Here is a 10,678-nt window from a genome sequence, read left to right on the forward strand (position 1 = left end):
AGGCATACACACAGATCAAAACCAACACGATGGACACTTTACTGTATGTCTGTTGCACCTCAATTAAAAAGTTTAAAACAATTTTTTTGAAAGCATCTTCTGGGCTGAGGCAGGATTGCTTGATGCAGTTGAGGAGTTGAAGACCAGCCTGGGCAACAGAGCAAGACCCAGAAATTTTTTCTAAAAAAAACTTGTTTTTTAATTACCCAGGCACAGTGGTGTGTACCTGTAGTCCTAGCTACTCAGGAGGCTGAGGCAGGAGAATCACTTGAGCCCAGGAGTTCAAGGCTGCAGTGAGCTAGCACTGTTCCACTGCACTCCAGCATGGGCAACAGAGCAAGACCCTGTCTCTAAAAGGAAAAAAAAAAGGCATTTTCTTCAGTGTCAACTTTATCTTCCCAGGAATTTCTTCTCCCACATATTGATACACAATTAACAACTGAATTGGAAACTGCTACCTGGGAGATGATATTGGACAGTGTGCACGAGGCCACACCACTTGGCCTTGTGCCCTGGCTGCTCGGGCATAGCCCACCTGCCCTCTGGATTCTCCTGGTGAAGAGGGGCAGATGGGGCTGGGCTGAGGCTACAGGCTGCCAAAAAAACCCAAGGGGGAGCCCTGAAGTCTGACATCGCATCAGAGCTCTGCAGGCCTCACCGTGTAACCCAGGGCAGGGGTTTCCTGTTGATAAGGCATGGGCGCCGGCCTCTGCGGGCCCCTCCGATGCCTATGGCTCCTCTGAAGTGAGTCTGCCCTCCTGCCTCCCCTCTGCTGCCCCACAGTGGGTGCTTCCTCAGCCTGGGAACTTTGTGCTCCACATTCCAGGCCTCTGCCCTCTGCACACACCCCTCCACTCTCTAGCTGCTTCCCCACTTTCTAAAACCTTCACGGTGGTCTGTCCCAAAAGCAGAGTGTATGTAAGGTGGGAGGCCAGGCACAGTGGCTCACACCTGTAATCCCAGCACTTTAGGAGGCTGAGGCAGGTAGATCACCTAAGGTCAGGAGTTCAAGACCAGCCTGGTCAACATGGTGATATCCCATCTCTACTAAAAATACAAAAATTAGCCGGGCGTGGTGGCACGCACCTTGTAGTCTCAGCTACTCAAGACCAAGGCAAAAGAATCACTTGAACCTGGGAGGCAGAGGTTGCCATGAGCCAAGATCACATCACTGCACTCCAGCCTGGGCAACACAGTGAGACTCTGTCTCAAAAAAAAAAAAAAAAAAAAGAGAGAGAGAGAATGTAAGATTGGAAACCTGGAGTTCTAACCCCCAGACAGGGGTGGGGGGCCCAGGCCACTCAACCTCCAGGGACGGCTCCTCGGGGTCACCTACCATTTCTTTCCCTCGCAGGCGTGTCTGTGGATCCAGTCTATGCAGGTGCTGCGGGCGCCCAGCCATGGGTAGGAGGCAGGGTGCAACAGAGGTCGCTACTGGGGAGACCCGAATCCCTTAGGGGCCCCTCCCAGAGTCAAGCACCTGATAGACTAGGGGGTGAGGGGATGCAGTGCCTCAGGCTGGCCCCTGAGGAAGACTGGCCACTCCGCTCCAGATGTGAACTCCCTGCACTCCGGGCTGCACTGTGCCTGGGTGAGTGGGATCTGTGGCATAGAGGGCCTCGGGTGAAAGTGGGGAGGTGGGTGTGGGTAAGCCAGAGCACAGCCAGAGGCAGGCCGAGGGGACAGAAGGCACTGGTGTCCCCGCTCTTATGCAGTAACATAGCAGCAAGAGAAAGACAACTGCTGTTCCCTCTCCAGGGGAGTTGAAGGCTCTTCCTCATGCCAGGCACAGGGCAGGCTTCAGAAGCCACGAGTTACCAAGCTCCCACCTGGCAGAGCCCATCCACAGAGCTGTTCTTCCTACCATGTGCATTCACTTACAGAGAGCAGTGGGGGAGAGCTGGAAGCCCCCAGAGCCAGGTACGCAGTAGGCACTCAATAAACGCTTGTCATGTGACTGGTATATAACGATGCACTATCCAGGGAGGAAAAGCAGACACAGAAGCTGAGGCCTAGGCGGTAGTAGCTTCTCTCATAAGGATGAGGCTGGTGCTGCAGAATCCGCCCGTTTTTGTCCACCCCTTGGACACCACCTGGATCAGGCCCCATCATCTTCCACTGGGACCCTCCCCACAACGTCCTAGCAGTGTCCCTGCTACTACTGCTGCCTCCTCAGGCCACCCCAGAACCAGCTCTCCACAGAGCAGCCAGGGTGATCTCAGAACAAGGGGGAGCCAGGACCAGCAGAAGGAGAAAAAGATATGGGTGAGGGTCAGCTGGGACTCACCAAGGTGACTTCACACACAGGAGGCAATTAAAAGACCGACTTCTCCATACAGTCCAGGCAGGGGTCTGAACGGGAGAATGCAACACCACCTACAAAACATCCTTGTCCAAAAGTTCAAACCTGAATCTGATCACACTTCTAGATCAATCCACCAACTCACAGGAAACGCAAAGGTCAGAGCAACTTGCAAAGGTCCATCATCAGCAGAATCCAGGCGCAAGGAAACCCCACGCAGTTCTTCAACAATAAATCCAAGTATAGAATGGATAAAGGAGAGACAGATGAGAGAGAGAAAGGGAAGCCGACAGGCTGTGAGAGGAGCAAGGTCCAACCATGAGAATGTACTGTTCTTCACTGGACCCTGGTCATTTGAACACTGAGTACGTATGTGAGGATGTCAAGAAATCATTGTTTGTCAGATGTGACTATGATTCTGTGGTTATGTTGTTTAAACTCACCCTTTCAGGAACCTCTGTACATTGTTTGTGGGAATGTAAATTAGTACAGCCACTATGAAAAACAATATGGAGATGCCTCAAAACACTAAAAATAGAAACACCATATAATCCAACAATCCCACTACTGGGCTGGGTATATAGAAGAAATGAAGTCAATATATCAAAGAGATATCTGCACACCCATGTTTACTGCAGCACTATTCCCAAATAGCCAAGACATAGAATCAACCTAAGTATCCATTAATGGACAAATAGATTTTTAAAAAATATGATCCATATACAACTATTCAACTGTCAAAAAGAATGAGTTCTTGTCATTTGCAGCAACATGGATGGAGCTGGAGGTCATGATGTTAAATGAAATATTATTGCCAAGCACAGAAAGTCAAAAACCACATTCTCACTCATAGTGGGGGAGCTAAAAAAGTGGATCTCATGAAGACAGGGAGTAGATGGGTAGTTATCAAAGTTCAGGAAGGGAAGGGAGGATGGGGGGTTGAAGATATACAGTTAGATAGAAGAAATATCTAATCTACAGTTAGACAGAAGAAATGAGATCTAGTATTTGACAGGTCAGTATGGTGACTGTAGTTAACAATCTATTATACATTTCAAAATAACCAGAAGAGAATAATTCAACTATTTCTAACTATTTCTAAAGATAAATATTTAAGGCTGGGTGTGGTGGCTCACACCCCTTAATCTCAGCACCTTGGGATGCAGAGGTGGAGGTGGGAGGACTGCTTGAGGCCAGGAGTTCAAGACCAGGTTGGGCAACATTTTGAAACCCCATGTCTACAAAAATTTTTATTAGCTGGACATGGTGGCACACACCTGTAGTCCCAGCTCGTTAGAAGGCTGAGGTGGGAGGACTGCTTGAGTCCAGGAGTTCAAGGTTACATGAGCTATGATCCTGCCACCGTACCCCAGCCTGGATGACAGAGAAAGACCTTGTCTCAAAAAAAAAAAGCTATCTAGGATTTGGCTTCCAGTCACCCCAGCGATTAGTGGGACATACAAAACAGGACCCCCACGAGGTGATGCTAACAAAGTTATGTGATGAGAACACAAAATTCCCGTCTCCATCATCTCTTCTGGCTAATTTTATATAGGTTTCAAATCTTCCATGATAAAAAGGATTTTTGTAGTTGTTTGTTTGAAATCTCAGATCCCACTAGAGAAGTGAGGAAAAGCAGAAAGGTGGGAGCATTTCTGTGGCACAGGGCCTGGTGGACGGCGAGGGATTTCCAACGATTCCCCAGAAGCTTGGGGTGTTCTGCAAATGCTCATTGCCAGCTTCCTTTTTCAAGTAAACTTTTAACCCGTTTTTTTTTTTTTGAAATCTCAGTTAAAAAATACCCACCTCACAGGCAGAAGTGACAGGATACGGTGCACTCTGTGACCAGGGCTGGCCTACGCACTCTTTGTGATTGTCTGAGAAAGATAAGTACAGAATCAAAAGTCAGAGGATAGAAACGTTTACAGTTTTATCATTTGACACAGCAACCTCATGTCTGTCGAGTCTAATAAGCAGATAACGGGCTTATCTTTTTATATATCTTCAATCTTCTTATAACAATTTTCATCATATTTTAAAAATTGGCCCATGAAAGATTAACATTTTAAAAACAATCATCTAGTCTTTCACCATGGAGAGTTTGAGAAGCACTGTTATGGACCAGACATGGATCCCCTGGAGACCCCAAATCCATCAGCTTAGGAGGTTGGCCAGAGACACCAGGACAAAGCTTCTCTTCCCACCATCTTCTGTGCTGACTCCAGTGCTTCCTATAAACGCATCACAGGCGCTGCAAAGCCTGTTTGATTTTCTGCGCTCATTGGCACACTTCCACACCAGTACAAGCAGAGCCACTTCCAGCAGATACCTCTGTCGCCCAGGCTGGAGTGCAGTGGCAGGATCATAGCTCACTGCAAGGTCCAGGTTGTGTGCTGGGTGCCCCTGCTGGTCAAAGCACCTTGGCCAGCCATGGTTAGCCAGCCAATTTTCACATACATGCCCACTGCTGTTTCCCCTTCAAACTTCTGGATGGGTTTAACCGCAGAGGGTCCTCAGATTGCAAGGTGAGCGTTTGAAAAACTGACTGCTTCTTTGTATCAACTGGAAATCACTCTATCACTAAAATACTGAAATAAATCAGGAGCTGGGGCTAGTGTAAGACATCAACCTGCACCCATGGCCCCAGGTTTCTAGTGTGCTCCTGAAAATGGTATCACTGTTCTAACTATGATACACACACACACACAAATCACAAATATAAGGTTATAAAATAAACTCACAGGCTGGGTGCAGTGGCTCACGCCTGTAATCCCAGCACTTTGGGAGACCGAGGCTGGCGGATCACCTGAGGTCAGGAGTTCGAGACCAGCCTGGCCAACATGGTGAAACCCTGTCTCTACTGAAAATACAAAAATTAGCCGGGCGTGGTGTTTGGCTCCTGTAATCCCAGCTACTCAGGAGGCTGAGGCAGGAGAATCACTTGAACCCAGGAGGCAGCGGCTGCAGTGAGCGGAGATCACACCATTGCACTCCAGCCTGGGCGACAGGAGCGAAACTCTGTCTCAAAAATAAATAATAAATAAATGAATGAATAAACAAACTAAACTCACATGAATATGCAATGTCACCTGTGTCAGTTTCATGCATTGGTGTTCCATGTTCAAGTTTTACTACATTGAAAGAGAATTGAAAGTGGCTGGTAGTCAAGATCCCTAGGTTGCAGTCTCCACTCTGCTCACTCGTGGTTAGCATCCACGGGCCTTAGTTTCCTCATCTATGAAATGAAAACGCAACCACTCATTTCATAGGTTTTGTTGAGGGCCAAGAGCTAAAAATACATTTCAAAGAATTAAAAGGACCAGGTGCAGTGGCTCATGCCTGTAATCCTAGCACTTTGGGAGGCCAAGGCAGGAGGATTGCTTGAGGCCAGAAGTTCAATATCAGCCTCGGTAACATGGCAAGACCCCATTTCTAAACAATAAAAATAAAAAAAGAAAAAGTCAGGCATGGTGGTGTGCTGATGTGCACCTGTAGTCCCAGCTACCTGGGAGGCTGAGGCAGGAGGATTGCTTGAACCCAGTGAGCTATGATTGCACCACCGCACTCTGGCCTTGGCAACAGAACAACACTCTGTCTCAAAAAAAAAAAAAAAAAAAAAAGGAAAGAAAAGAAAAACAAAGCACAAAGCTAAAACCAAACCACATAGTGATTTTATCATATTCACAGCATGGCCTGAGTTTCATCCTCCCTCTTCTTACATAGCCTCACTCATCTTGTTTCTTCCTCCATAAAGTGTGGAATGTGATGCTATATCTATGACCAATAATATTATTAATAACAAATACATTCAAGTATCATGGATCAAAAAATATACCATCAATCCTGTTGCATGTGCCCAACATAGGGCCCAACGTAGGTTGACAGGGTGATCCTCCCTGCAGCCCTGTGAGGCTAACTTCATCACCCCTGTTTACAGATGGAGCTTTGAGAGAACAACAGTTCCTGCCTCCTCTGCATTCCAGGCTTTCTTTGAGACCCCAGTGTGATAACAACAATGTGAAAATCAATGCAAGTACCCAGGAGACAAGGCATAGGGACCACAGCCATGAACAGAACACATGTATGTGACTTCAAGGGGTTTCTCCTAGGAACCAGGACGAGTGAGATTAAAGCTGAGTTAACACCTGGCCTGAGTCTGTGGGCTTTTCTGGGTCAGCCCCTTCTACTACAGCAGAGAGAAAATGCGGTTTGGTAGCCCTGCTGGGAACAGTGGGGTGCATGCCCTCCGTGTGGCTTCAGGGTCTTTCCCTCAAAGCAGGCATTAAAGTTGACCAAGCTTAACCACCTGGAGCAGAACATGGGGTTGAGGGAGCACCGATGCCAGGAGTGCTCCTAACAGCTCCTCTCCCAGCTCAGGCTCACCACCAGAGTCCCTAGGAGACAGCCAGTATGTGCCAGAAACGGCTCACTCTTCACGAGACAATGAATCCACTGTTGACCAGCCAGGGCTTTGATTAATATTTGCAAAAGAATGAAGTGGAAAATTCCACCTGTGTGGGTGGAAGCTGGACCCGCGGGACATGTCAACAACCCTGATGGCCTTGTTCTCCCAGGGATGGATCAGGCAAAGAAGCAAAGGTCTGAATAACAATGACAGAATCTGGGGATTACTGTGATTCTTGGGTCCTAGGGAATTTTCCTTTTTTTTTTTTTTGGTTCTGCCTCTCCTGCCCCTAAATTTACACAGCACTCTTAAATCCTTCAACTTGCTTTCCTATTTGCTGTTTCTTCTGTGTCTCCTAACAGCCCTGCTGGGGAGGCAGAACTGATGTCAGTCTCATGTTACAGATGGAGAAACTGAGGTTCCAAAAGACCAAGAGCCTCACTCAAGGCCAACAGATGGTGAATGAGTCACAGAACCAGGTGGTCTGGAAGCCAGGCATCTCACTACACCGTGGCTGCACAGAGCCTGTCCCTAGGGTCTGGGTCAGGGCCATGGGTACTTGACCCAGTGATCTTCCAGGCTCTGGCAGAGGCCCTGACCTTTGCTCTGCCTGTGAAGCAAGAGGAGGAAGTTCAAACCAGCTCCCCTGGGTGGGCAGTCACAGGCACTGGCCTTGGAGGAAGGTAGGTGTTAATTTATTCATCCATTCAAGCATTTAATGAGCACCTAGAAAGCCTCCCTTCCCCGCCCCCCCCCGTCCCCCCCCCTCTCCGCACAAGAAGGCACACTGGTCACTCTTTCAGAAACCCAGACCTAGCAGAATTTATGACTGAAGGGAGAAGGTCAGAAAATCTCCAAAGGTCGCTTCTCTCATAGACTCAAATCACTTCATCGCTCCTATCACCACCCCATTTTACAGAAAAGGAAACTACTCTGAGAAGAGCAGTGACTTGCCAGAGCCTCTAGTTCAAAAAGCCACAAAGTTATCAGGCTTAGGCACCCAAATAAATTGTGTCCCTTCCAGCAGACCACCTGGGACCTCTCATGCAGGACTACTTGAGGCATGGCCTTCTGAGCCAGCAGGGCAGGGGGCGGGGAACCCCCCCAGGGGACAGGCAGACACACCCTGTTTGCCCACCTCAACCTCCAGTTGTGGCTGCAGGGCCTGTCACACCCTCTCCTCCACTCCACAGCCCCAACTATGGAACTGAACCAGGTTGCACCCCATCCCTAAGCCCCAGGAGGCCAGGGCAGTGTCATCCTGAACCCAGGACAGCAGGAAAGCCATTTGGGCTGTGTCTTGGGTCTGCCTGGCAGCCCCTGCCTGGGTACTCCTCCTTCTTACTCACAGCTCAGCCACCTCCAGACCACCCTCACCTGACACTTCTTCCCCTGGAGAAAGAACCTCGGCCCTTCTCTTTTTACAAAACCACCTCCCCTTTCCTCTTGCCAAGGCTACCTGTGACTGCCACCAACCAGCCTCAGTGCCCTTGGTCTCTCTGCCCCATCTGACCCCATGAGCTCCTCCCTCACTACTGGGCATTCCTGCTGCAGCCCCTCCTAGACCTCCCCACCTCCTCCGGCAAGCCCTCCTCCCCAGGGCTCTATCCTCCTCTCCTCTCCACTGCCCCCTGAGAAAGTCTGACTGACGAACCCTGTCTCCAGGCCTAACCTCTGCACCCCTGGTTGTCTCAAAGCCCGTGTGCCAAACAACACCAAGCTCACCACAGCAGGGCCTGCCCTGGCACACAGCTGAAAAGCCAGCACAGCCCAGAGCCTGGCCCACAGTACAGAATCAGATACGGAATGAACGCATGTTAGTGAACGGCTGCCTGCTCCTTTGTCTCAGAGGGACGAGCCCTCTACTTGCCCTGCAGAGCCACCCAGGTGGCCTTTGTAAAACTGAAAATTGATGACCATCTAAGCCTGTACCATTATTCCTCAGCACCATGGGACAAAGTTCACAATCTTTTTTTTTTTTTTTTTTTGAGACGGAGTCTCGCTCTGTGGCCCAGGCTGGAGTGCAGTGGTCGGATCTCAGCTCACTGCAAGCTCCGCCTCCCAGGTTTACGCCATTCTCCTACCTCAGCCTCCCGAGTAGCTGGGACTACAGGCGCCCGCCACCTCGCCCGGCTAGTTTTCTGTAGTTTTTAGTAGAGACGGGGTTTCACCGTGTTAGCCGGAATGGTCTGGATCTCCTGACCTCGTGATCCGCCCGTCTCGGCCTCCCAAAGTGCTGGGATTACAGGCTTGAGCCACCGCGCCCGGCCAAAGTTCACAATCGTGAGCTTGCAGACCAGGCTGTTTTCAGCTGAGCTTCCGCAGCAGGGCGGGCACTTGTGTCCTTGAAAATACTTCTCACTGCACTCATCCTCACTCCAGGAGTACCCATCAGCCAGCACCCATGTGTCGTGCACCTTTGCACCCAGCACGTATTTGCTGAACAGGAAGATGACTATGAGAGCTGAAAATGTTCTCAGGGGCCACAGGGCCCAAAGCAACTCAGAGAGGTGGAATGAGGGGCTCAGGGTGGCCCAGCCCCAGGCAGGGGTGCGGCCACAACCTCAACTGAGTTCCTTGGTCAGGAACCGGAGCAATTCTCTGAAAATGCTACCTGCAACTCCACACGTATGCATGCCAGAGCCCAAACCTCTGGCTGATCCCCAGTCCATGCAAGCCCTAACCCAGCTGGCAGGGGGGCCAGGCCTGGCACACAAGTAGGGCCTCAGCTAAAACAGCTGCTTGACTCAGTACAACCTCTCACCAGCTGACAACACATCCCTAAGTTCCATACCCCTCTCTAGGACTCCGTCTTCTCATTTGTAGAATGGAACTAATTCTGCTTACAAGTTTAAATGGCCCTGAGTTGGTCACCACAACCCTGTCGTTTGCAAACCGAGGAGGCTGAAGCAGCAGTTCCAGCCTCTGTGGCTCCACTGTTAGCCCAGCTGATCTTTGTGAACTTTCCCCCAAACCACTGTGTCTCAAAGGATGGTCCCTGGGCCACCCACCCACGAATTACGGGGGCGTGGGTGGAGGCTCGTTAAATGCAGATCCCGGGCCTGACCCGGACCTGCCGTCTGGATCTCATTTTAGGCGGTGCTCAAAGATCCCGGGCCAGGGAAATTTGAGAAGCGCAGCTCCAAATCGCCAGTGCTGACGGCTTCCGCTTTGGGAGCCCCAGGTGCTGCTGTCCGAACTCACTTGGTGGAAACAGACCTTTACCAGAAAGCCTGGGGTCGGGCAGCGGGCACTCCTACCGCTCTCACACCGCGTAGCTGAAAGAACTTGCTCCCTCAAAGGAGTCAGTGAGCTCCGGCAGTCCGCATTCCACCCATTTCGCTTCGCGGGGCGGGGCGATTGTGTAAAGCGGGCCCGGGTCTCGGCGTCCAGCCCGGCCCCAAACCTCCGGCCCCCAGGCCTCTCCGGGCTCCCGGCCCGGCGGCGCTGCTGTGGGGTCGTCGGGGCGCGTCCGCGGCTACTCACCCGGGGCGACTCGGCCGAGGGCCCGACAGTCGAGGCCAGAGCGGGAGGAGCGGGTGGCCGCAGCCCGGCCCCTGTCCCGCGGCACTTTAACCGGCGGCGCCGGGGCCCCGCGCGCTCTCCTTGTCCGGAAGGGGCACGCGGCCGTTCCGACCAGGTCGGCCCCAGGGCGGCGAGGCTAGCTGGGCTCCTGCGGGGGGGCGCGCAGCCCGAGGGCGGGTGCAGCAGGGGCACCTGGCTTACTGCACGCACGTGTGCGCGGGGGCCGCCGCGCGCCGCGGCTGCCGGTGCTCCGCCTGCGCTCGGACTCGGCCCATTCCTCCGAGTCCCGGCAGGCGAGGGCGCTGCGACCTGCCCCAGCCTGGGAGGGGGCCAGCGGGCCCGCCCTCTGTCAGGGTGGCGGGACTGGGTCCGCGCTGCAAGAGGCGGAGCCGAGAAGGGGCGGCCCCGGAGCGCCGGGATAAGAGCGCAGCGTGCGGGTAGCCTGG

At 51.8% G+C, this 10,678-nt stretch overlaps 1 protein-coding gene across 10 annotated transcripts in view; it reads right to left on the bottom strand.

Moving 5' to 3' along the window:
• Positions 1-10,500, bottom strand: part of CHDH (choline dehydrogenase) — a 31,289-nt gene extending 20,789 nt beyond the window's left edge. For 2 of the 10 annotated variants that reach the window (XM_077989933.1, XM_077989932.1), the window contains exons 1-2: positions 10,194-10,500; positions 4,109-4,179 (exon numbers count right to left, since the gene is read on the bottom strand). The gene's annotated coding sequence lies outside the window, so the exon portion shown is untranslated. 10 annotated transcript variants of the gene reach the window in all.
• Positions 10,501-10,678: the final 178 nt, after the last annotated feature.

Source organism: Macaca mulatta, chromosome 2 (assembly GCF_049350105.2).
Source record: "Macaca mulatta isolate MMU2019108-1 chromosome 2, T2T-MMU8v2.0, whole genome shotgun sequence".
NCBI lineage: Eukaryota > Metazoa > Chordata > Mammalia > Primates > Cercopithecidae > Macaca > Macaca mulatta.